The sequence below is a fragment of the Cherax quadricarinatus genome, chromosome 22 (assembly GCF_038502225.1).
Source record: "Cherax quadricarinatus isolate ZL_2023a chromosome 22, ASM3850222v1, whole genome shotgun sequence".
Lineage (NCBI taxonomy): Eukaryota > Metazoa > Arthropoda > Malacostraca > Decapoda > Parastacidae > Cherax > Cherax quadricarinatus.
The window spans coordinates 21,613,830-21,638,168 of record NC_091313.1 but is presented as its reverse complement, the minus strand read 5'-3'; the positions used below and the strand labels follow the sequence as shown (position 1 = coordinate 21,638,168).

General features: G+C 42.2%; 1 protein-coding gene and 1 long non-coding RNA gene across 2 annotated transcripts in view; one reads left to right on the top strand and one right to left on the bottom strand.

The window, feature by feature from the left end:
• Nucleotides 1–24,339, top strand: part of LOC128689739 (endoplasmic reticulum membrane sensor NFE2L1) — a 411,774-nt gene that overhangs the window by 366,152 nt on the left and 21,283 nt on the right. The gene's annotated exons all lie outside the window — the stretch shown is intronic.
• The window catches only part of LOC138853067 (uncharacterized), a 100,774-nt gene continuing 90,287 nt past the window's right edge, over nt 13,853–24,339 (bottom strand). Inside the window, exons 2-3 of the long non-coding RNA XR_011392319.1 lie at nt 18,288–18,528; nt 13,853–14,071 (exon numbers count right to left, since the gene is read on the bottom strand). This is a non-coding gene — a long non-coding RNA (uncharacterized lncRNA). The remainder of the gene's footprint in view (nt 14,072–18,287; nt 18,529–24,339) is intronic.

Here is a 24,339-nt window from a genome sequence, read left to right as displayed (position 1 = left end):
TGAGGTATTTGTTGAATGCCGCTATACTACCACTACTGCTATGCAGAATATATACCTGGAAGGTGCTTGAGGGCCTTGTCCCAAATCTGCACACTGCCATAACAACATACTGGAGCGAAAGATACGGGTGGAAGTGCAAGAGAAACCCACTGAAAAGCAGGGGTGAGGTGGGCAAAATAAGGGAACACTGTATCAACATTCGTGGTCCCAGATTATTGCACATCTTACCAGAGGTAAAAACGCTTATATTTTAGAAGTGGTTATGGGGGAAACATTATTGAAAGAAACGTTTTTGTATGGGGGGAGGGGGTGATGCTTTTTAATGAGTTTCTATGGGTGAAACTAAGAAAGAAACTTATGATGGGTTTGCGTGTAATGGTTGAAGCGTCAGGACTGGCAACTAGTTACGAGTCAGATTCGGAGAAGCATTTAGGATGTCTTTATTACGACTAATGGCGCGTCTGCTGAAGCTACCACTGACACACAGACACACACACAGACACACACGGACACACACACAGACACACACACAGACACACACACACAGACACACACACACACAGACACACACACACACACACAGACACACATACAGACACACACAGACACACACACAGACACACACACAGACACACACACAGATACACACACACACGCGCACACACACGCGCACACACACACACACACACACACACACGCACACACACACACACACACACACACACACACACACACACACACACACACACACACACACACACACACACACACACGATACCTCAGCAAGGATTCGTTCAAGACTCTGTATACCATTTACGTCAGGCCCATATTGGAGTATGCAGCACCAGTTTGGAATCCACACCTAGTCAAGCATGTCAAGAAATTAGAGAAGGTGAAAGGTTTGCAGCAAGACTAGTCCCAGAGCTAAGGGGATTGTCCTACGAAGAAAGGTTGAAGGAAATTGGCCTGACGACACTGGAGGCCAGGAGGGTCAGGAGAGACATGATAACGACATACAAAATACTGACAAGGTGGACAAAGACAGGATGTTTCAGAGATGGGACACATAAACAAGAGGTCACAATTGGAAGTTGAAGACTCAGATGAATCAAAGGGATGTTAGGAAGTATTTCTTCAGTCATAGAGTAGTCAAGCCGTGGAATAGCCTAGAAAGTGAAGTAGTGGAGGCGGGAACCATACATAGTTTTAAGGCGAGGTATGATAAAGCTCATGGAGCAGGGAGAGAGAGGACCTAGTAGCAAACCTTGAAGAGGCCGGGCCAGGAGCTATGACTCGACCCCTGCAACCACAAATAGGTGAGTACAAATAGGTGAGTACACACACACACACACACACAAATGAGGCGGGGCCAGGAGCTGAGTCTCGACCCCTGCACCCCTCAAGGAAGGTTCCTTGATGTTGGTGAGGGGCTCTTGATTTAGGGAATTGGATCTGTGCTCCAGTTCCCCGAATTAAGCCTGAATGCCTTCCACATATCCCCCCCCCCAGGCGCTGTATAATCCTCCGGGTTTAGCGCTTCCCCCTTGATTATAATAATAATCGACCCCTGCAACCACAATTAGGTGAGTACACACACACACACACACACACACACACACACACACACACACACACACACACACACACACACACACACAAACAAACAAACAAAAATCAACACATCTATCGATACAAGAAGATTACCTGAGGTATGGAAGACAGCAAATGTAGTCCCAATTTTTAAAAACAGGAGACAGACAAGAAGCACTAAACTATTGACAAGTGTCACTGACATGTAAAGTATGCAAAGTCATGCAGAAGATTATCAGAAGAGTGGTGGAACACCTAGAAAGAAATGAGTTTATCAACAACGGCCAACACGGTTTCAGGGACGGTAAATCCTGTGTCACAAACCTACTGAAGTTCTATGACAGGGTGACAGCAGTAAGACAAGAGAGAGACGGGTGGGTAGATTACATTTTCTTGGACTGTAAGAAGGCGTTTGACACAGTTCCACACAAGAGATTAGTGCAAAAACTGGAGGGCCAGGCAGGGATAACAGAGAATGCACTACAGTGGATCAGGGAATATCTGTCAGGAAGACAGCAGCGAGTCATGGTGTGAGGCGAGGTGTCAGAGTGGGCGCTTGTGACGAGTGCGGTTCCACAGGGGTCCGTCCTAGGACTGGTGCTGTTTCTGGTATTTGTGAACGACATGACGGAAGGAATAGACTCCGAAGTGTCCCTGTTTGCAGATGACGTGAAGTTGATGAGAAGAATACACTCGATCGAAGACCAGGCAGAACTACAAAGGGATCTGGACAGGCTGCAGACCTGGTCCAGCAATTGGCTCCTGGAGTTCAATCCCACCAAGTGCAAAGTCATGAAGATTGGGGAAGGGCAAAGAAGGCCGCAGACGGAGTACAGTCTAGGGGGTCAGAGACTACAAACCTCACTCAAGGAAAAAGATCTTGGGGTGAGTATAACACCAGGCACATCTCCTGAAGCGCACATCAACCAAATAACTGCTGCAGCATATGGGCGCCTAGCAAACCTCAGAACAGCATTCCGACATCTTAATAAGGAATCATTCAGGACCCTGTACACCGTGTATGTTAGGCCCATATTGGAGTATGCGGCACCAGTTTGGAACCCACACCTAGCCAAGCACGTGAAGAAACTAGAGAAAGTGCAAAGGTTTGCAACAAGACTAGTCCCAGAGCTAAGAGGTATGTCCTACGAGGAGAGGTTAAGGGAAATCAACCTGACGACACTGGAGGACAGGAGAGATAGGGGGGACATGATAACGACATACAAAATACTGAGAGGAATTGACAAGGTGGACAAAGACAGGATGTTCCAGAGATTGGACACAGTAACAAGGGGACACAGTTGGAAGCTGAAGACACAGATGAATCACAGGGATGTTAGGAAGTATTTCTTCAGCCACAGAGTAGTCAGTAAGTGGAATAGTTTGGGAAGCGATGTAGTGGAGGCAGGATCCATACATAGCTTTAAGCAGAGGTATGATAAAGCTCACGGCTCAGGGAGAGTGACCTAGTAGCGATCAGTGAAGAGGCGGGGCCAGGAGCTCGGACTCGACCCCCGCAACCTCAACTAGGTGAGTACAACTAGGTGAGTACACACACACACATACCCACATACACACATACACACACATACCCACATACACACATACACACACATACCCACATACCCACATACACACACATACCCACATACCCACATACACACATACACACACACACACACACACACACACACACACACACACACACACACACACACACACACACACACACACACACACACACACACACATACACACACACACACGGGGTTACCAATGCCCCCACATATATTCAGTGGGTATTCTACCCCCTCCCTCCATCGTCTCACGTGGGACGGGTAGACACGTGTCAAGTCGTGTAGGAGAGGGATGGGGAGGGGAGAGAGGGGGAAGGGGAAGGCAAGAAGAGGGGGTGAAAGTGTCTTAAGTTTTTCATTGAATGACCTTCGGGGGTGAAAGTTAATTCATTTATTACACTGCGTCTGCTGCACTTGACAGTCTCTGTCACACTGTTGTTATACTGATCTTGACAGTCTCTGTCACACTGTTGTTATACTGAACTTGACAGTCTCTGTCACACTGTTGTTATACTGAACTTGACAGTCTCTGTCACACTGTTGTTATACTGATCTTGACAGTCTCTGTCACACTGTTGTTATACTGAACTTGACAGTCTGTCACACTGTTGTTATACTGATCTTGACAGTCTCTGTCACACTGTTGTTATACTGATCTTGACAGTCTCTGTCACAATGTTGTTATACTGATCTTGACAGTCTCTGTCACAGTGTTGTTATACTGAGCTTGACAGTCTCTGTCACAGTGTTGTTATACTGATCTTGACAGTCTCTGTCACAATGTTGTTATACTGATCTTGACAGTCTCTGTCACACTGTTGTTATACTGAACTTGACAGTCTCTGTCACACTGTTGTTATACTGATCTTGACAGTCTCTGTCACACTGTTGTTATACCGAACTTGACAGTCTCTGTCACAGTGTTGTTATACTGATCTTGACAGTCTCTGTCACAGTGTTGTTATACTGAGCTTGACAGTCTCTGTCACAGTGTTGTTATACTGAGCTTGACAGTCTCCGTCTCATCAGTGTTATATTGAGTCTCCAACTGTTCGTTAAAGAGAGAATTGTCTGTTATTGATGTTTTTGTGGTATGTTGATGCCTGATATTTATGTCTGTTATTAATTCGTGCTGTGCTATATTGATGCCTGTTATTGATGCTGTGCTGTGTGAACGCTTGTTTGTTATTCATGTCTGGTGTTGTGTTAGGATGCTGTCTGTTGTTGCGAATACTAATCTACGAAGCCACCTTCCCTCCTCTTTGATATCAAGTATGTATTACAGATGCATGTTGGGCCGTAGAGCTTCGCTTAGGTACATTATTGATGTTTTTTTCTGGGTTATGTAGATAACTACGTGTTATTGATGCTTACTGCCGTATAAAGCGTTTTTCTCGTGAATTCTTTGTTTTGGAAGTTTGAAGATGGTTCATAAGAAGTGTCTCGCCTTGTGTCTGGGAAGTCTGATATTTCGTAAGAAATCTCCTTGTGTCTGCGAGGTCTGATACTTCGTAAAAAGTCTCTCTGTGTCTTGTAGGTATGCTAGTTCATAAGAAGTTTTCCCTCTTCTCTTGGAGATCTGATGATTCATAATGTCCGCTCTTGTCTTGTACGGTAGGTATGCTGGTTTATAAGAAGTCTTCCTCCTTGTCTTGGAGATCTGATGGTTCATAATGTCCGCTCTTGTCTTGTACGGTAGGTATGCTGGTTTATAAGAAGTCTTCCTCCTTGTCTTGGAGATCTGATGGTCTTAAGTCTTCCTCCCCTCGTGTCTTGTACGTCTGCTCGACCATAAAGTAGTAACCGCGTCCTGCAATTATTGACAATCAGTCTATCATAAAAAATCATCATAACTGTCTAGTTGCGGGCTCCGCTGTTCTGTGTAAAACCAAAATATACTTTTATCGCTCTTATATTTTCTGTCAAAGACAGAAAAATACATCAATTTCTATGTTTTCTACCGTTTTCTAAGTACTCAAACACATAGTTACTGGCTTGTGTTTTTTACGTGTTAAGAACGTTTCTTGTGGTTAATTCAACATGTTCAATGCTACATACACTATATGGGGTATTGAGTATCTAGTGCATTTAAATGCTCTAACAAATAATTTTTCCGGTTGGCTACCATTTCCATTTTTTAGTATCTACTGATTGTAAATTGTTTAAACTCGTAGATCTGTAACTGGTTACTAATTTTTTAAAGACCGAATCATGTACATTTATTCGTAGTTTAATTGTAATAATAACTAAAGCTCGTTCGTTTGTTTATGTATTTACGGTGTGTCATTTTTTTTATACTTGAGCATGATCACGTGTTGAAAAATCTTTCGTGTTCGTAGACACCAACTTTCTTCCACACCTATAATTACCATTATCACTTGGTATGGCTATCATGCATATACTGTATCTCCTTAATTTTCATACTAGATTATTTACACAAGAAAAGCACAGGCTTCAAGAAAGATCCGTGTGACTCTTTAGTAACCTCACTGGTAACACCCATAATAAGTAGGTATTTATCAAGCTAGTTTTTCAGTTATTGGATTCAGGCTCCTTGGCCCGTCTCTTAACTTCCCGACGACTGACCTGAGCTACTGATTCTACTAAATATGCTTCTGAAACCTCATTTTTACTGTCATAGTATGTATATGGCTCATATGATTGTTCTTATTATCTTAGTGTGTCTATGGCTCATATGGGTGTTCTGGTTCCATCTGTGTACTTCTTCCAGGACCTTGTCGAGGCAAAGCGTGTGTAATTTTGTGTTTTGCTCTATTTTAGTTGACTGTTGGAGGTTCGTGTCTACTTTGCGTAAGATATATTTTCCTTTATGTAACATTATCACATTTAGTATGTATACCTGGAGAGGGCTTCAAGGATCAACGCCCCCGCGGCTCGGTCTGTAGACTAAAGTAATTTATACTGGGATTTGTTTTTAGTAAATATTACATTTAATGTTATCGATGTGTTACCTACCCTCATTCACTCAGTATTATTGATGTTTTACCCTCATTCACTCAGTATTATTGATGTTTTACCCTCATTCACTCAGTATTATTGATGTTTTACCCTCATTCACTGAGTATTATTGATGTTTTACCCTCATTCACTCAGTATTATTGATGTTTTACCCTCATTCACTCAGTATTATTGATGTTTTACCATCATTCACTCAGTATTATTGATGTTTTACCCTCATTCACTCAGTATTATTGATATTTTACCCTCATTCACTCAGTATTATTGATGTTTTACCCTCATTCACTCAGTATTATTGATGTTTTACCCTCATTCACTCAGTATTATTGATGTTTTACCCTCATTCACTCAGTATTATTGATGTTTTACCCTCATTCACTCAGTATTATTGATGTTTTACCCTCATTCACTCAGTATTATTGATGTTTTACCCTCATTCACTCAGTATTATTGATGTTTTACCCTCATTCACTCAGTATTATTGATGTTTTACCCTCATTCACTCAGTATTATTGATGTTTTACCCTCATTCACTGAGTATTATTGATGTTTTACCCTCATTCACTCAGTATTATTGATGTTTTACCCTCATTCACTCAGTATTATTGATGTTTTACCCTCATTCACTCAGTATTATTGATGTTTTACCCTCATTCACTCAGTATTATTCATGTTTTACCCTCATTCGCTCAGTATTATTGATGTTTTACCCTCATTCACTCAGTATTATTGATGTTTTACCCTCATTCACTCAGTATTATTGATGTTTTACCCTCATTCGCTCAGTATTATTGATGTTTTACCCTCATTCACTCAGTATTATTGATGTTTTACCCTCATTCACTCAGTATTATTGATGTTTTACCCTCATTCACTCAGTATTATTGATGTTTTACCCTCATTCACTCAGTATTATTGATGTTTTACCCTCATTCACTCAGTATTATTGATGTTTTACCCTCAGTCACTCAGTATTATTAATGTGTTACCTTCCATTACTCGGTATTATTAATGTGTTACCTTCCATTACTCGGTATTATTGATGTGTTACCGTCCATCGGTTGTTTTGTTGATGTGTTGATGCTTGAGTCTCGTCATTCACTTCTTAATTCGTTTCCTTCTACATTAATTTATGCCTTTTTCATTAACAGTTTTCAGTAATATTTTTAGAAGATATTGAGTAGCCCATAATATATAATATCTTTCCTAAGTAGTTTTTCAGTGGTGCGTTGTGTACATTTACAATGATGGCCTCATTATCATCATTTCTACTTCTGATTTCTACGTTAGTTGAGTTTGTGATTATTATTTATGCATCTTGTAGTGTTATTCGTATCAATAATGCTATTGCTTTACATTAGTTGCACATATATCTAATTACATTTGTTGACAAATGTGTACTTCTACATACTGAGTGAGTTGATGTCTTGTTATAATATGGCTTCACTTAACACTGTATCTACTGTCTCTTGTTGTTCACAAGATCTCGTAACTGTGGTTTATCGCATCGTTGTGTCGCCCTCCTCGGTAACTTCAACAACTGTTTGCTTGGTGGTTCTGGAATTGTTAATAGAAATAACTTTTATGTCTTGTTTTTAGGGTTTTGCCATCTTATAAATATTTCGATATTCTTTTTTTTTTTTTTTGGATGGGTGTTATCGTGTATCGCTTCGCAGAGTATATTTTCTTCTCCCATGTGCGTGTTCATATATATGTGTGATCATGTATGTGTGCGTATGCGTTTGAATGTGCATGGACATATATATACATACATGTGTGTTTGTATGTGCATAGGCATACATATACATACATTCATATGAATGGGCATGTCTGTGTGCGTAAGTATACGGGAGAATGTGCGTGTACATGCATATGCGTGAGCATGTCGGTGCTTGATTATCTGCGTAACGGCACCTCGAGGCTGGCACCGAGAAGAATGCACCCATAACTTACCTGGAGGATGGCTGCTGGTACCTCACTATTACTGCAAGTCACACATTCTAAATCACACACATTAACACACACTAAATCATGTGACCAGGAGCCAGTGATGTTCATCAAAGTAATGTAGGAGGTGGGGCCAGAAGCCGAGTCTCGATCACCTAAATGCAACATTATAAGTAAACACACACACACACACACACACACACACTGCAAGAAGGCGTTTGACACAGTTCCACACAAGAGATTGGTGCAAAAACTGGAGGACCAAGCAGGGATAACAGGGAAGGCACTACAATGGATCAGGGAATACTTGTCAGGAAGACAGCAGCGAGTCATGGTACGTGGCGAGGTGTCAGAGTGGGCACCTGTGACCAGCGGGGTCCCGCAGGGGTCAGTCCTAGGACCAGTGCTGTTTCTGGTATTTGTGAACGACATGACGGAAGGAATAGACTCTGAGGTGTCCCTGTTTGCAGATGACGTGAAGTTGATGAGAAGAATACACTCGATCGAAGACCAGGCAGAACTACAAAGGGATCTGGACAGGCTGCAGAACTGGTCCAGCAATTGGCTCCTGGAGTTCAATCCCACCAAGTGCAAAGTCATGAAGATTGGGGAAGGGCAAAGAAGGCCGCAAACGGAGTACAGTCTAGGGGGTCAGAGACTACAAACCTCACTCAAGGAAAAAGATCTTGGGGTGAGTATAACACCAGGCACATCTCCTGAAGCGCACATCAACCAAATAACTGCTGCAGCATATGGGCGCCTAGCAAACCTCAGAACAGCATTCCGACATCTTAATAAGGAATCGTTCAGGACCCTGTACACCGTATACGTTAGGCCCATATTGGAGTATGCGGCACCAGTTTGGAACCCACACCTAGCCAAGCACGTAAAGAAACTAGAGAAAGTGCAAAGGTTTGCAACAAGACTAGTCCCAGAGCTAAGAGGTATGTCCTACGAGGAGAGGTTAAGGGAAATCAACCTGACGACACTGGAGGACAGGAGAGATAGGGGGGACATGATAACGACATACAAAATACTGAGAGGAATTGACAAGGTGGACAAAAACAGGATGTTCCAGAGATTGGACACAGTAACAAGGGGACACAGTTGGAAGCTAAAGACACAGATGAATCACAGGGATGTTAGGAAGTATTTCTTCAGCCACAGAGTAGTCAGTAAGTGGAATAGTTTGGGAAGCGATGTAGTGGAGGCAGGATCCATACATAGCTTTAAGCAGAGGTACGATAAAGCTCACGGCTCAGGGAGAGTGACCTAGTAGCGATCAGTGAAGAGGCGGGGCCAGGAGCTCGGACTCGACCCCCGCAACCTCAACTAGGTGAGTACAACTAGGTGAGTACAACACGCACGCACGCACGCACGCACGCACACACACACACACACACACACACACACAAACACACACACACACATACACAGTAGAGCTACAAGTGGAGGGAGAAGCAGGAAGGCCAGGACGAATGAAGCCAAACTACAAGAAAGGGGACTACACAGGAATGAGGAACTACCTGAACGGGGTTCAGTGGGACAGAGAACTGGCAGGGAAGCCAGTTAATGAGATGATGGAATATGTAGCAACAAAATGCAAGGAGGCTGAGGAGAGGTTTGTACCCAAGGGTAACAGGATTAATGAAAAAGCCAGGATGAGCCCATGGTTTACCCAAAGTTGCAGGGAGGCAAAAACCAAGTGTGCTAGGGAATGGAAGAAATATAGAAGGCAAAGGACCCAGGAGAATAAGGAGAACAGTCGTAGAGCCAGAAACGAATATGCACAGATAAGAAGGGAGGCCCAAAGACAATATGAAAATGACATAGCAGCGAAAGCCAAATCTGACCCGAAACTGTTGTACAGCCACATCAGGAGGAAAACAACAGTCAAGGACCAGGTAATCAGGCTAAGGAAGGAAGGAGGAGAGACAACAAGAAATGACCGTGAAGTATGTGAAGAACTCAACAAGAGATTCAAAGAAGTGTTCACAGAGGAGACAGAAGGGACTCCAGAAAGACGGAGAGGTGGGGCACACCACCAAGTGCTGGACACAGTGCACACAACCGAGGAAGAAGTGAAGAGGCTTCTGAGTGAGCTAGATACCTCAAAGGCAATGGGGCCAGATAACATCTCCCCATGGGTATTGAGAGAGGGAGCAGAGGCGCTATGTGTACCCCTAACAACAATATTCAATACATCTATCGAAACAGGGAGATTGCCTGAGGCATGGAAGACAGCAAATGTAGTCCCAATCTTTAAAAAAGGAGACAGACATGAAGCATTAAACTACAGACCAGTGTCACTGACATGTATAGTATGCAAAATCATGGAGAAGATTATCAGGAGAAGAGTGGTGGAACACCTAGAAAGGAATGATCTCATCAACAGCAGCCAACATGGTTTCAGGGACGGGAAATCCTGTGTCACAAACCTACTGGAGTTCTATGACATGGTGACAGCAGTAAGACAAGAGAGAGAGGGGTGGGTGGATTGCATTTTCTTGGACTGCAAGAAGGCGTTTGACACAGTTCCACACAAGAGATTGGTGCAAAAACTGGAGGACCAAGCAGGGATAACAGGGAAGGCACTACAATGGATCAGGGAATACTTGTCAGGAAGACAGCAGCGAGTCATGGTACGTGGCGAGGTGTCAGAGTGGGCACCTGTGACCAGCGGGGTCCCGCAGGGGTCAGTCCTAGGACCAGTGCTGTTTCTGGTATTTGTGAACGACATGACGGAAGGAATAGACTCTGAGGTGTCCCTGTTTGCAGATGACGTGAAGTTGATGAGAAGAATTCACTCGATCGAAGACCAGGCAGAACTACAAAGGGATCTGGACAGGCTGCAGACCTGGTCCAGCAATTGGCTCCTGGAGTTCAATCCCACCAAGTGCAAAGTCATGAAGATTGGGGAAGGGCAAAGAAGGCCGCAGACGGAGTACAGTCTAGGGGGTCAGAGACTACAAACCTCACTCAAGGAAAAAGATCTTGGGGTGAGTATAACACCAGGCACATCTCCTGAAGCGCACATCAACCAAATAACTGCTGCAGCATATGGGCGCCTAGCAAACCTCAGAACAGCATTCCGACATCTTAATAAGGAATCATTCAGGACCCTGTACACCGTGTATGTTAGGCCCATATTGGAGTATGCGGCACCAGTTTGGAACCCACACCTAGCCAAGCACGTGAAGAAACTAGAGAAAGTGCAAAGGTTTGCAACAAGACTAGTCCCAGAGCTAAGAGGTATGTCCTACGAGGAGAGGTTAAGGGAAATCAACCTGACGACACTGGAGGACAGGAGAGATAGGGGGGACATGATAACGACATACAAAATACTGAGAGGAATTGACAAGGTGGACAAAGACAGGATGTTCCAGAGATTGGACACAGTAACAAGGGGACACAGTTGGAAGCTGAAGACACAGATGAATCACAGGGATGTTAGGAAGTATTTCTTCAGCCACAGAGTAGTCAGTAAGTGGAATAGTTTGGGAAGCGATGTAGTGGAGGCAGGATCCATACATAGCTTTAAGCAGAGGTATGATAAAGCTCACGGCTCAGGGAGAGTGACCTAGTAGCGATCAGTGAAGAGGCGGGGCCAGGAGCTCGGACTCGACCCCCGCAACCTCAACTAGGTGAGTACAACTAGGTGAGTACACACACACACATACCCACATACACACATACACACACATACCCACATACACACATACACACATACACACACATACCCACATACCCACATACACACACATACCCACATACCCACATACACACACACACACACACACACACACACACACACACACACACACACACACACACACACACACACACACACACACAGACACACACACACACGGACCAGTGAAGAGGCGGGGCCAGGAGCTTGGACTCGACCCCTGCAACCTCAACTAGGTGAGTACAACTAGGTGAGTACACACACAGCTTGGACTCGACCCCTGCAGCCTCAGCTAGGTGAGCACACACACACACACACACACACACGCACGCACGCACGCACGCACAGACGTGTACAAATAGATCAATAAACTTATCTGTCTGTGTGCTTTACCGTGACTTATTCTTTTTTTTTCAGGGTTTGCTAAATATGATTACTTTTTGGTTTTCTCTTCATTTGTATTATTTTCTGTAAATCTGCCTTTGCAGAGATAAGTGGACGGAATTTTAATCGTAATTGTCACCTGTCAGTGTTTCATTATGTCCACCGACTTCATCTTTTTTTGTATAGCGTACAGGCTTTGAGAGTCAATCTTCACCAAATTTTTAAAATTCTCGTGATTTCAACCTACCTTCAAGAGCTGGTAATGAGTTTTTTTATTCTTCCAATAAATTACAGCTGCCTCTATGAATTTGGCGCTTCCACATTAACATTAAAATGATTCACTCCTCCTTGTTACTGATTAAATAATACTTATTACACAGTTATTAGGCTTATTAACTTGACCTCTTACTTGTTTAATTATTGTTAAAGAGTGCACGAGGGTCATTATACACCACTACTGCACTCACTCTACATATATCAAGAGTGAAATATACTCCTCACAATAAATGTAAAGTAATTGACTCGTAGGTTATTGATTGGGTTTAAAACATTGATTACACAAAGGGTCATTAAGAACACTTTAATCCCAGATACAGGGATTAAAGTAAACTCTAACTGTAGGTATACTGCAGTGTACATCCCCCCAAGTGTACATATACTGTTCCTCTCAGTATATTCATTTCAAAAGAGAGGTCATTACATAAGGTAATTATCACAAGTTGACTTTACAGTGTTTTAGGTTTACCAGCAGTGAACATCTAAAAAAATATTAATTTTGTTTCGATACTGACATTTTAAAATGTTTATGTATGAGTTGAAGTGTCTCAATATTTGAAGCTTCTTTAACATGGTTAAGTCTTCAAAGTGTTTTAATATAATATTTAATATAGTCTTCAAAATAATGCTTTAATATAGTGTTTAAAAGTGTCTTTAACATTATATTTGGAAGTGCCTTAGCATAATATTTAAGTGCCTCTCGCTAGTATCTTTGGAAGTGCTTCACTATCAACACTGTTTTCACTATTGCAACGCAAAAATTGCAAACTAAAAATACAAATTTGCCTTAAACGCCGGGGAATAATACGGTTCTTCCCATTTATTGTTAAAATGGTGAGTATTTTGTCGTTCACTGAGCCCACTTGTGCTGTTATAACCAAAATGCAGTGACACAGCGTTAGTGTGTGTGTGTGTGTGTGTGTGTGTGTGTGTGTGTGTGTGTGTGTGTGTGTGTGTGTGTGTGTGTGTGTGTGTGTGTGACAGCTCCCATGCTGAATGACACTGCGGTAATCACTAAAAAAAAAAAATGACACAACTCATATGCTGTATGCTGAGCCTTTTTTTTTTATATATATATAATTTTCACTTACATGTTTTTACATATATTTCACCAGACAGTTATAGCTTTGAATTTTATTTTATTTTATTTAATAGTATTCCTTATATTTGTGTCTTCTATCAACTGGACTATGAAAATTGACTCAATCTCTAGAGGTTGACAGCAAGTTACTTCTCGTTACGTTTTACTTCTAGTATGCACTATATATATATATACACACACATATGAGTATATATGAGGTAGCTTGTGATTGCATTGCAAAGAAGTCAGTATAAATAGGGTTGTGTAAACAAGAGGCGGAGGATTTACATTTTTATTTTATTCAAGGAAAAGTGCTAAAACTGTTGAGTCATTCAGTGCTGAAAGCGTGAAAAATAATGAGATATCCTGGCCATTTAAATAAAAGATAATACAGTGCAGTAGCTGGGAAGTATTGGTCACCTACGCTCAGTTCACGGAATCGGTCAACTAAAATTAAGATGACTCGGCTTCTTTGGGCGGTGGGAGAGTCTTAGAAGGCCTGCTTGAGGACTGTTACCTCGTGGGCACATGGCTGGCACCCGTAATCTGAAGAAAAGTCAATGAGAGCTTTAATTTCCTGTATGAGTTAGTGTTATTGTGGAACGTGGTGTTCCTTTCTGTGGAGTAATTCTGAGTGGAGGGGCTTGTGTTCTGATGGTTGTCATACTGAATAATAGTGTAGTCAAGCACCTCACATCCTGCGGTACTACCTGATACATTCTGCGGTAATAACTGATAAATTCTGCGGTAGTACCTGATACACCTTGTGGTAGTACCTGGTACATCTTGCGGTAGCACCTGATAAATCCTGCGGTAGTAACTGATATATCCTGCTGTAGTAACCAATACATCCTGCTGTAGTAACCGATACATCTTGAAGTAGTACGTCATGCAGCCTGCGGTGCTACATAGGGTAACTATCTAACTTGTTACGGTGACAGGCGAGAGTGACGGCACGGCGCTACTTACAAAGGGAAGCAGAGCTGGTGTACCAGCGAAGGTAGGACTCTCATCCCTCTCCATTTCGGACACCAGCGAATCTAACACTAGCTCTCTCCTTGCCCAGGAGAACGACGAGGGTATTAGTTCTCCAGCACCGCCAACCTGCCGCACGCGCCGCAAGTTCCTGTAATGCACGGCTAAGTGGTGAACTGCCGCTCTTATGCTCCCTGTTTTCAAACACTATAGTATTTTTTTTAACGTACTGAGAAAGGTAATTATAGGGATTATGTTAGAGGGTATGGTATCGTTGTAGTTAAGAGTGAAGGGAGAAGTAATGTAGGTATTAGTAAAACCCCTCGTAGCAGTTCTGTTAATAAAGTTACCTGCAGTAATTATAAACTTAGTCCAACTGCATAATACGTTACTAGTATTAATGAAATTAGCAATTCTGTATGAACCATGTGGGTTTAAGGCTTAGTTTTTATTGTAATAATAGTAAAATTAGCAGTACTAATTTAGTTGTTACTAATATATTTAACAGTAGCAATAGTAACGTTAACACTAGCAATAATAAAGTTAGCAGTAGCATTAATATAGTAGGAGCCATAATAAAGTTAGTAGTAGCAGTAATAAAGTTAGTAGCAATAATGAAGTTAGTCGTAACCATAATAAAGTTAGCAGTAGCCATATTAAAGCTAGCAGTAGTCATAATAAAACAAGTAGGAGCCATAATAAAGTTAGTAGTAGCCATAATAAAGTTAGTAGTAGCCATAATAAAGTTAGTAGTAGCAGTAATAAAGTTAGTAACCATAATAAAGTTAGTAGTAGCCATAATAAAGTTAGTAGTAACCATAATAAAGTTAGTAGTAGCCATAATAAAGTTAGTAGTAACCATAATAAAGTTAGTAGTAGCCATAATAAAGTTAGTAGTAGCCATAATAAAGTTAGTAGCCATAATACAGTTAGTAGTAGCCATAATAAAGTAGTAGTAACCATAATAAAGTTAGTAACCATAATAAAGTTAGTAGTAGCCATAATAAAGTTAGTAGTAACCATAATAAAGTTAGTAGTAGCCATAATGAAGTTAGCAGTAGCCATAATAAACTTAGCAGTAGCTTTAATAAAGTTAGTAGTAGCCATAATAAAGTTAGTAGTAACCATAATAAAGTTAGTAGTAGCCATAATAAAGTTTGTAGTAACCATAATAAAGTTAGCAGTAGCCATAATGAAGTTAGCAGTAGCCATAATAAAGTTATCAATAGCCATATTAAAGTTAGCAGTAGCCATAATAAAGTTAGTAGTAACCTTAATAAACTTAGCAGTAGCTCTAATAAAGTTAGTAGTAGCCATAATAAAGTTAGTAGTAACTATAATAAAGTTAGTAGTAACCATAATAAAGTTAGTAGTAGCCATAATAAAGTTAGTAGTAACCATAATAAAGTTAGCAGTAGCCATAATAAAGTTAGTAGTAACCATAATAAACTTAGCAGTAGCTCTAATAAAGTTAGTAGTAGCCATAATAAAGTTAGTAGTAACCATAATAAAGTTAGTAGTAGCCATAATAAAGTTAGTAGTAACCATAATAAAGTTAGTAGTAGCCATAATAAAGTTAGTAGTAGCCATAATAAAGTTAGTAGTAGCCATAATAAAGTTAGTAGTAACCATAATAAAGTTAGCAGTAGCCATAATAAAGTTAGCAGTAGCCATAATAAAGTTAGCAATAGCCATATTAAAGTTAGCAATAGCCATATTAAAGTTAGCAGTAGCTCTAATAAAGTTAGCAGCATCAGCCATGAAATTAATAGTAATAAAGTTAACAGAAAGGTTAATAAAGAGTTGATAAATTAGAGGATTTGAGAGCTCTCACCTTATGCAGTGTTGTGGAGTGGTGATGGTGGGCGGCGGGCGTGGTGTGGGTGTGCCTGGGGGTGGGAGTGTGTGTGTGGCGTGGGTGTAGCATGCACCTGTCGGGCGCCCACGGGTCACTGATCATGTGGGGCGCCGGGCGGGGGCAGCCTACCCCCACGCCGTCTTTCCCGCCTTCCTTCCACCCCTCAGGGCTCTCATCACCTGCCTGCCCTGCCTGGCCCTCTTCTGTCAGCCCATTCTCCCACCGCCACAACTAAACGTTTAAATTCAAACGTTTCCTGGTGTTCTGGCTCCACTCCGTGCCCCGTCCCGCCCCGTCAGCTGCAACCCGTGTTCTGTACAGGTTCATACTTAGTGCATGTCGTTTCTCTTTGCAAGTCGATGCTCAGTGCATGTCGTTTCTCTTTGCAAGTCGATGCTCAGTGCATGTCGTTTCTCTTTGCAAGTCGATGCTCAGTGCATGTCGTTTCTCTTTGCAAGTCGATGCTCAGTGCATGTCGTTTCTCTTTGCAAGTCGATGCTCAGTGCATGTCGTTTCTCTTTGCAAGTCGATGCTCAGTGCATGTCGTTTCTCTTTGCAAGTCGATGCTCAGTGCATGTCGTTTCTCTTTGCAAGTCGATGCTCAGTGCATGTCGTTTCTCTTTGCAAGTCGATGCTCAGTGCATGTCGTTTCTCTTTGCAAGTCGATGCTCAGTGCATGTCGTTTCTCTTTGCAAGTCGATGCTCAGTGCATGTCGTTTCTCTTTGCAAGTCGATGCTCAGTGCATGTCGTTTCTCTTTGCAAGTCGATGCTCAGTGCATGTCGTTTCTCTTTGCAAGTCGATGCTCAGTGCATGTCGTTTCTCTTTGCAAGTCGATGCTCAGTGCATGTCGTTTCTCTTTGCAAGTCGATGCTCAGTGCATGTCGTTTCTCTTTGCAAGTCGATGCTCAGTGCATGTCGTTTCTCTTTGCAAGTCGATGCTCAGTGCATGTCGTTTCTCTTTGCAAGTCGATGCTCAGTGCATGTCGTTTCTCTTTGCAAGTCGATGCTCAGTGCATGTCGTTTCTCTTTGCAAGTCGATGCTCAGTGCATGTCGTTTCTCTTTGCAAGTCGATGCTCAGTGCATGTCGTTTCTCTTTGCAAGTCGATGCTCAGTGCATGTCGTTTCTCTTTGCAAGTCGATGCTCAGTGCATGTCGTTTCTCTTTGCAAGTCGATGCTCAGTGCTTGTCGTTTCTCTTTGCAAGTCGATGCTCAGTGCATGTCGTTTCTCTTTGCAAGTCGATGCTCAGTGCATGTCGTTTCTCTTTGCAAGTCGATGCTCAGTGCATGTCGTTTCTCTTTGCAAGTCGATGCTCAATGCATGTCGTTTCTCTTTGCAAGTCGATACTCAGTGCATGTCGTTTCATTTAAGGAAGTGTGTCCAGCCCCAAGACGGTCTTAAGACCCAGACTAAGTAAACCGCGTCAGACACTCAGGAAGATTGACTTGATAAGGCACTTGTGACAGATATTTAAAACTATGAACAGAAATGATATAACATTTGTTATTACATTAAAGACGAAGATACAGAAGAAATTTCAAGTTGGTGTGTTTGAGAATAATGTTGTATATTGACTTATTAATCGATTTACACAATATTTGTCATTCACTCAGGGACTTTGCTTGAGTTGACTCCAAGCCACCTGAAACAGTCTCGTTTCATCCCAGCCATTTAAAACAGCCTTACTTTAGCTTATGTAAAATAACGCTAGTTTGAGCTCAGGCATTTACGGCTGTTTGATTATATTCGTATACCTGTATGTAAGAACATCGGAATCCTGTCAAAGACTAACTGATGCTAAACTAGACTTAAATTTAAAACTAGGTAAGTTACAACCCAAAGAACTAGTAAGCAAGTGGAGGTTAAGGACATGACCCAGGAACTGGAGCTTAAACCTACAAAGAACGTTAGATGAGTACACCCATACCTGAAGGATGTACATTTCTCTCCTCTCAAGAAAGCGAGAAAGGTGGACGATTGAGCCAGCTTCTGCTGACAGAAAGGCAGGTCCAGGGAAGTCTCAGAGGTTTGTATAATATGCATTACAGTCTTGTTTCTTGCTAGTTCAAAGCAGACATCGAGTTCTTGATAAGAGTCCACGAGAACGGAGGTGCGAGGTGCCCCGGTGACTTAAACTGAGGTGGACTTGATGTGACTTGTGATGATAACTGCCGGAGTTGTAAAATATTTTAATCAAAGAGAAAGAGAGATAGAGAAAAAGAGAGACAGAAGGGGGGGGGAGATTTATGTACAATGTTGGGTTTTTTGCTGCTGTCGCTGTCTTCTTTTAGACAAAATAAATCAAAACAGGAACAGTAATAATAAGAAGAGCAATGATAATAAGTATTTAATTCTCCCTTATTTTTTGTGTGCATGAGCATGTTGCTGAGGACGCCGCTACCAGACTAAGTCTCCTGATAACGTACAGTATAACACACAGGTGTTCTGTGACGACAGTCGCTCTGCTGCTGCTTTAGTTCCTTGACGCATATAATAACGGAGGTGAAGGTGTGCTAGCTGTGGGTGATACATTATTATGCTAATTTAAAGCTTCTCAAACAAACATTGGTCTCTCCACCACAATCATGGGCTTCACCACAGACACGAGCTGCACAACCTCTCCCATTCCCCCCCCCCCCCCCCCGGCACAACCTCTGGCTCCACAAGCCTTTCCCCACAAGCGTACATGATAACCACCAGTTAATAGTCCTGGGATTTGCCATTATGCTCACGCTCTCTGGCAAGTTTATGACACCAGTGTTTTTGTTAGTATTTCAAGCGATAGTGGCGAGTCTCGGTGTATGCATCTCTTGCTGGGAAAGTTGTCTTATTTTCAACACTTTGTTTTGAGGAATTTTGAGTAGTACCAGATTAAGAGAGAAGTGTCTTGACGCTGATGAAGGGTTCTTGATCTAATGAATTGAAGCTGTCGTCCCCTTCCTCTGATCAAACCAGGTTGCTTCCCATCCCAAAAAATATGTATGATTCTAACCGCTTTAGCGGTTCCCCAAAATAATAATAATAATAATAATAATAATAATAATAATAATAATAATTTTTAAGTAATACAATGTTATCTTCTTCGCTTAGTGAAGTTTGTGAAGTGTTTACAGTGTGTGAAGGTGGGTGTTCTTAGGCGGGACTGGGTGAAGAGGTTGGGAGAACAACCACCAGGTAAGGGACACCCAGGGATTATTATTAGGGGAGGTGGGGAGGATGCTTCAGGAAAGTAAGGATACCTATGGGAAAGGGAAGGTGCGGAGGATACCTAGGGGAGGGGTAAGGCGGGGAGGATCTCTAGGAAATGGGTAGGTGAGTGCGAGGGGAGAGGTGAGGAAAGAGTATATTATAGTGAGGGATGATGGAAACGGAGAAGGAAACGTGGATAGCGTTGGAGAAAAAAGGATGGAAAAGTCAAAGATATAGGGAAGTGTGGAAGGATAGGTTGATAGGACTGAAGAACTTGGGAAAGGATTGGTTGGTGAGTAAATGAAGTGGGTAGAGTAGATGGAGGGGGGAGTAGGGCAGATGGAGAGAATTGTTGGGAGGGGAGGACACCTGGGGGACAGAGGATAGGGAGAGGCATGTGGAGGGGTGTGGGTAGGAGGTGAGGGTATGCGAGGGCAGGTGAGGGTAGGAAAGGTGGTGTTCCGCTCATGTGATTCCCAGCACTGTTTTTGTTGAGCTATCTTGATGGCGGTACAGACCTCGTGCTGAGGGCTACACAAATGCCCTCGCATAACTGCCACGGCTCTCAGGTAGAACCGTCTTTAAAAGTGCTTTAATCTCTTCTATATAAACAAGTGAAGATTTTACAAATTTCATACAGACTGTTTATATAAATTATGATGTAACGGTGCCACTAGTCGAAACTATTTAATATTACAGTTTAAACCTTATCGCGGGTAATTCTTGGTAGTTGCTGAGGAGGTAAGGTTGGTTCTAGAAGTGGATCCCGTGGTAGGTCTTATCTTTCCTTCCAAGTCCCTCTTCAAACTGTTCGCTTCTTTATTACTACAATCGTTTGAAAGTAAGTGGATGGTTATTTTGTTTGTGGTGTTGTCGTGATATAGAGAAATGGACACAAATGCCTTTGACAGCTGTTAACTAATGCGCGCGCACACACACACACACACACACACACACACACACACACACACACACACACACACACACACACACACACACACACACACACACACACACACACAAAACTGTCACAAACCTACTGGAGTTTTATGATAAAGTAACAGAAGTAAGACACGAGAGAGAGGGGTTGGTTGATTGCATCTTTTTGGACTGCAAGAAGGCCTTCGACACAGTTCTTCATAGGAGATTAGTGTAGAAGCTGGAGGATCAGGCGCGTATAACATGAAAAGCACTGCAATGGATCAGAGAATACCTGATAGGGAGGCAACAGCGAATCATGGTACGGGATGAGGTATCGCAGTGGGCGCCTGTGACGAGCGGGGTCCCACAGGGGTCGGTCCTAGGACCAATGCTACTTCTGGTGTATTTGAATGACATGATGGAAGGGTTAGACTCAGAAGTGTCCCTGATCGCAGATGATGTGAAGTTAATGAGGAGAATTAAATCAGATGAGGATTAGGTAGGACTTCAAAGGGACCTGGACAGGTTGGACACCTGGTCCAGCAACTGGCTTCTCGAATTTAACCCGCAAAATGCAAAGTCATGAAGATCGGGAAGGGCAAAGAAGACCACATACGGAGTATAGGCTAGGTGGCCAAAGATTGCAAACCTCGCTCAAGGAGAAAGATCTTGGGATGAGTATAATACGGAGCACGTCTCCGGAAGCACACATAAGCCAGATTGCTGCAGCATATGGGCGCCTGGCAAACCTGAGAATAGCGTTCCGATACCTTAGTAAGGAATCATTCAAGACACTGTACACTGTGTACGTCAGGCCCATACTGGAGTATGCAGCACCTGTTTGGAACCCACACTTGATCAAGCACGTCAAGAAATTAGAGAATTTGCAAAGGTTTGCGACAAGGTTAGTTCCAGAGCTAAGGGGAATGTCCTACGAAGAAAGGTTAAGGGAAATTGGCCTGATGACACTGGAGGACAGGAGGGTTAGGGGAGACATGATAACGACATACAAAATACTGCTTGGAATAGACAAGGTGGACAGAGACTGGATGTTCCAGAGAGGGGACACAGAAACAAGGGGCCACAATTGGAAGTTGAAGACCCAGATGAGTCAGAGGGATGTTAGGAAATATTTCTTCAGTCATAGAGTAGTCAGGAAGTGAATAGCCTAGCAAGTGAGGTAGTGGATGCAGGAACCATACATAGCTTTAAGAAGAGGTATGATAAAGCTCATGGAGCAGGGAGAGAGAGGACCTAGTAGCACTCAGTGAAGAGGCGGGGCCGGGAGCTGAGTCTCGAGCCCTGCAACCACAATTAGGTGAGTATACACACACAGACACATACACACACACACAAGCAAACACACATACAGAATCGGTGAGTACAAATCAGTGTAAGTACACAGATGATTATCCAGCATTATTGTACACACAGATGAGTGGTAGGTACTTCTGTTGTAAACATATATATGTGTATAGGTATACACACAGACTATATGCAGTAAGAGAGGTAGCTTCACAAGGATGAGAAAGTTCTTGAATAAAGCAGAGTAGAAAAGAGAAATGAAAGGTTATCAAGTACACAGGATGACAAAGAGATTATTCTATATATGCAAGAAAGCGACAGGCCGATTTTTATGTGCTTGGGGGGAGGTGGGAATGCAAAGCACACACAAGACACACATAGTTTACAAAACAGTAAGGCAAAACTGTGAATAAATCGGCATGGAAAACACAGAAAATGGAGGACATCAGTAAACAGGGAAGTAACCAGAAGAGCTAAGAAAGACTATACAGGGATAAGATGGGGATGGGTGGCGGAAAGAGTTTTTAAACAGTAATATTAAGGTCAAGGTCAAAGAATTTGATGCACAGCCACATTAAGATAGAAATTGGCAGTAAAGGATCAGGTAATAAAACTCAGGAAGGAGGGTGAAAACTGATAAAGAATGACAAAGAGGTTAACAAAGAACTGAACCAATAGGATCCCAAAGAACTTCCCTATGAAATTAGAGACATCAATCAGGAGAAGTGGAATTAAGGGAGGACAGCAAAGTTTAAAGAAAGATAAGCCGCAAAAAGAGAAATGAAACAGCTTCAAAGGAAATAAGATACAGCGAAAGCAATGGGGCTAAATAGTATATATCACTTTGAGTATTGCGAAAAGGTGTAGAGGAACTTTGTAATCCCATAGTAAGTATTTACCAGGCGATAGGAATGGGATAACTGCCGGTAAACTGCAAATGTATTCTCAGTACATAAATAGAAATACATACAAACACTTCACTGCTCACCAATTTTGCTAACTAGCATTCTTGTTAAAGTACCAGAAAAGGCAAACAAAAGCTGGTCATCTAGAAAGAAAAAGAACACTGAGAAGCAGCACGGGGTAAGCGATGGCAAGCCCTCTGTTACGTATCTTATCAAGTTCGTTTACATTAACATAGAGAAAGCTGGTGTGAGAGATAATCGCTGTTAGACATTATGAAAACATTGGACACAGTACTATACAGAAGACTGAAATACAAGGTGGAAGATGAAGGTAGAGTAACTAGTAAGGATCTTAAATGGAAACCAGGATACCTGGAGAATAGAAGGTAGAGGGTAAGATCAAGAAAATTTGTATCAGAGTGGCCGGGATGATAAAGTCCAGCAGGAAGTAGTGCTTGCACGGGACGTGATTGAATCTTGTGTACAACTGTTTACAGATGATGTAAAATTAATGAAGACGATAACTGAAGTGAAAACGGAGAGGTTCCAAGATGGCTTGAAAAGGATTCAAACGTAGTCATGAAAATGGATACTTGAATTAAGTCCTGATAAGTGGAAGGTAAGGAGAAATTGAAAAATGAGGACACAATACCTTCTGGAAGGAAAGACACTACAAACAACTTACGAAGAAATATACTCCATGTATATATCAGCTAGTTAGAAGTATAGATCATGGAAGTGAATACCAACCAGATAACTTCAGGGGCATATGCAAAACCAGTTAACTAACTTTTAAACTAGAACATTATACACAAATTAGATTAGGCAAATATTATAATTTGGATCTCCAGTAAGGCGCCCGTTACTTTTGAAGCATATAGACTAAAAGATCTAAAGGTCGGCGACGAGACTGGTGCCGAAACTGAGGGGGGATAGACTACGATGAGAATCTTAATTAAATCAAACTAACAACACCTAGAGAGAAAAGATGACATACAAAATACTCAGTAGATTAATTAAATCAGTAAGGAAGAGCTGTTTGAGAAACGAGGAGAGGAAGCCAAGGGAGATAGCATTTGAAGTCGTATATGAGCCACAGGGAGGTGAAGTATAACTTTATTAATCGCTCTGTAGTGATAGTATGAACGTGTATAATGTTGGACCAGAACATTATACACGTTTCAAGAGTAGGTACGATCTGGAGGTCAGAAATCGATTATGCCGGACGATAGTTAGGAGGCTGTGCCAGGAGCTGTGTTACGACCCCTGAAAAAGACACCTACGTGAGTACAACAAAGTTAACACAATCGGGTATATATACACACGCACACAGATGCGTACAATTTTGTATGCATGTACTCATGTGTACGCACTTTCAGGAGTATATATGATAATATCCAAGAGGTCAGACATCTGTAATCTCGACCTCCCTGAAAACACAGCTCAGTGAATGCATGCACACTTGTATACACACCCTAGGGACGACACGCATGCACATGTATATAAACGTACACAGGTATACTCAGGTGAGCGGGTCTCGCCAGTTTTTTACGTGTGCCGTTTAAGTGTGCTTCACGGAGCCGAGCACACGTGTTAATGCCGACCGTCGCTACACCGCCCAACTTGTACCTGTTTTAGATAATTCCTGCCTCAAACCCG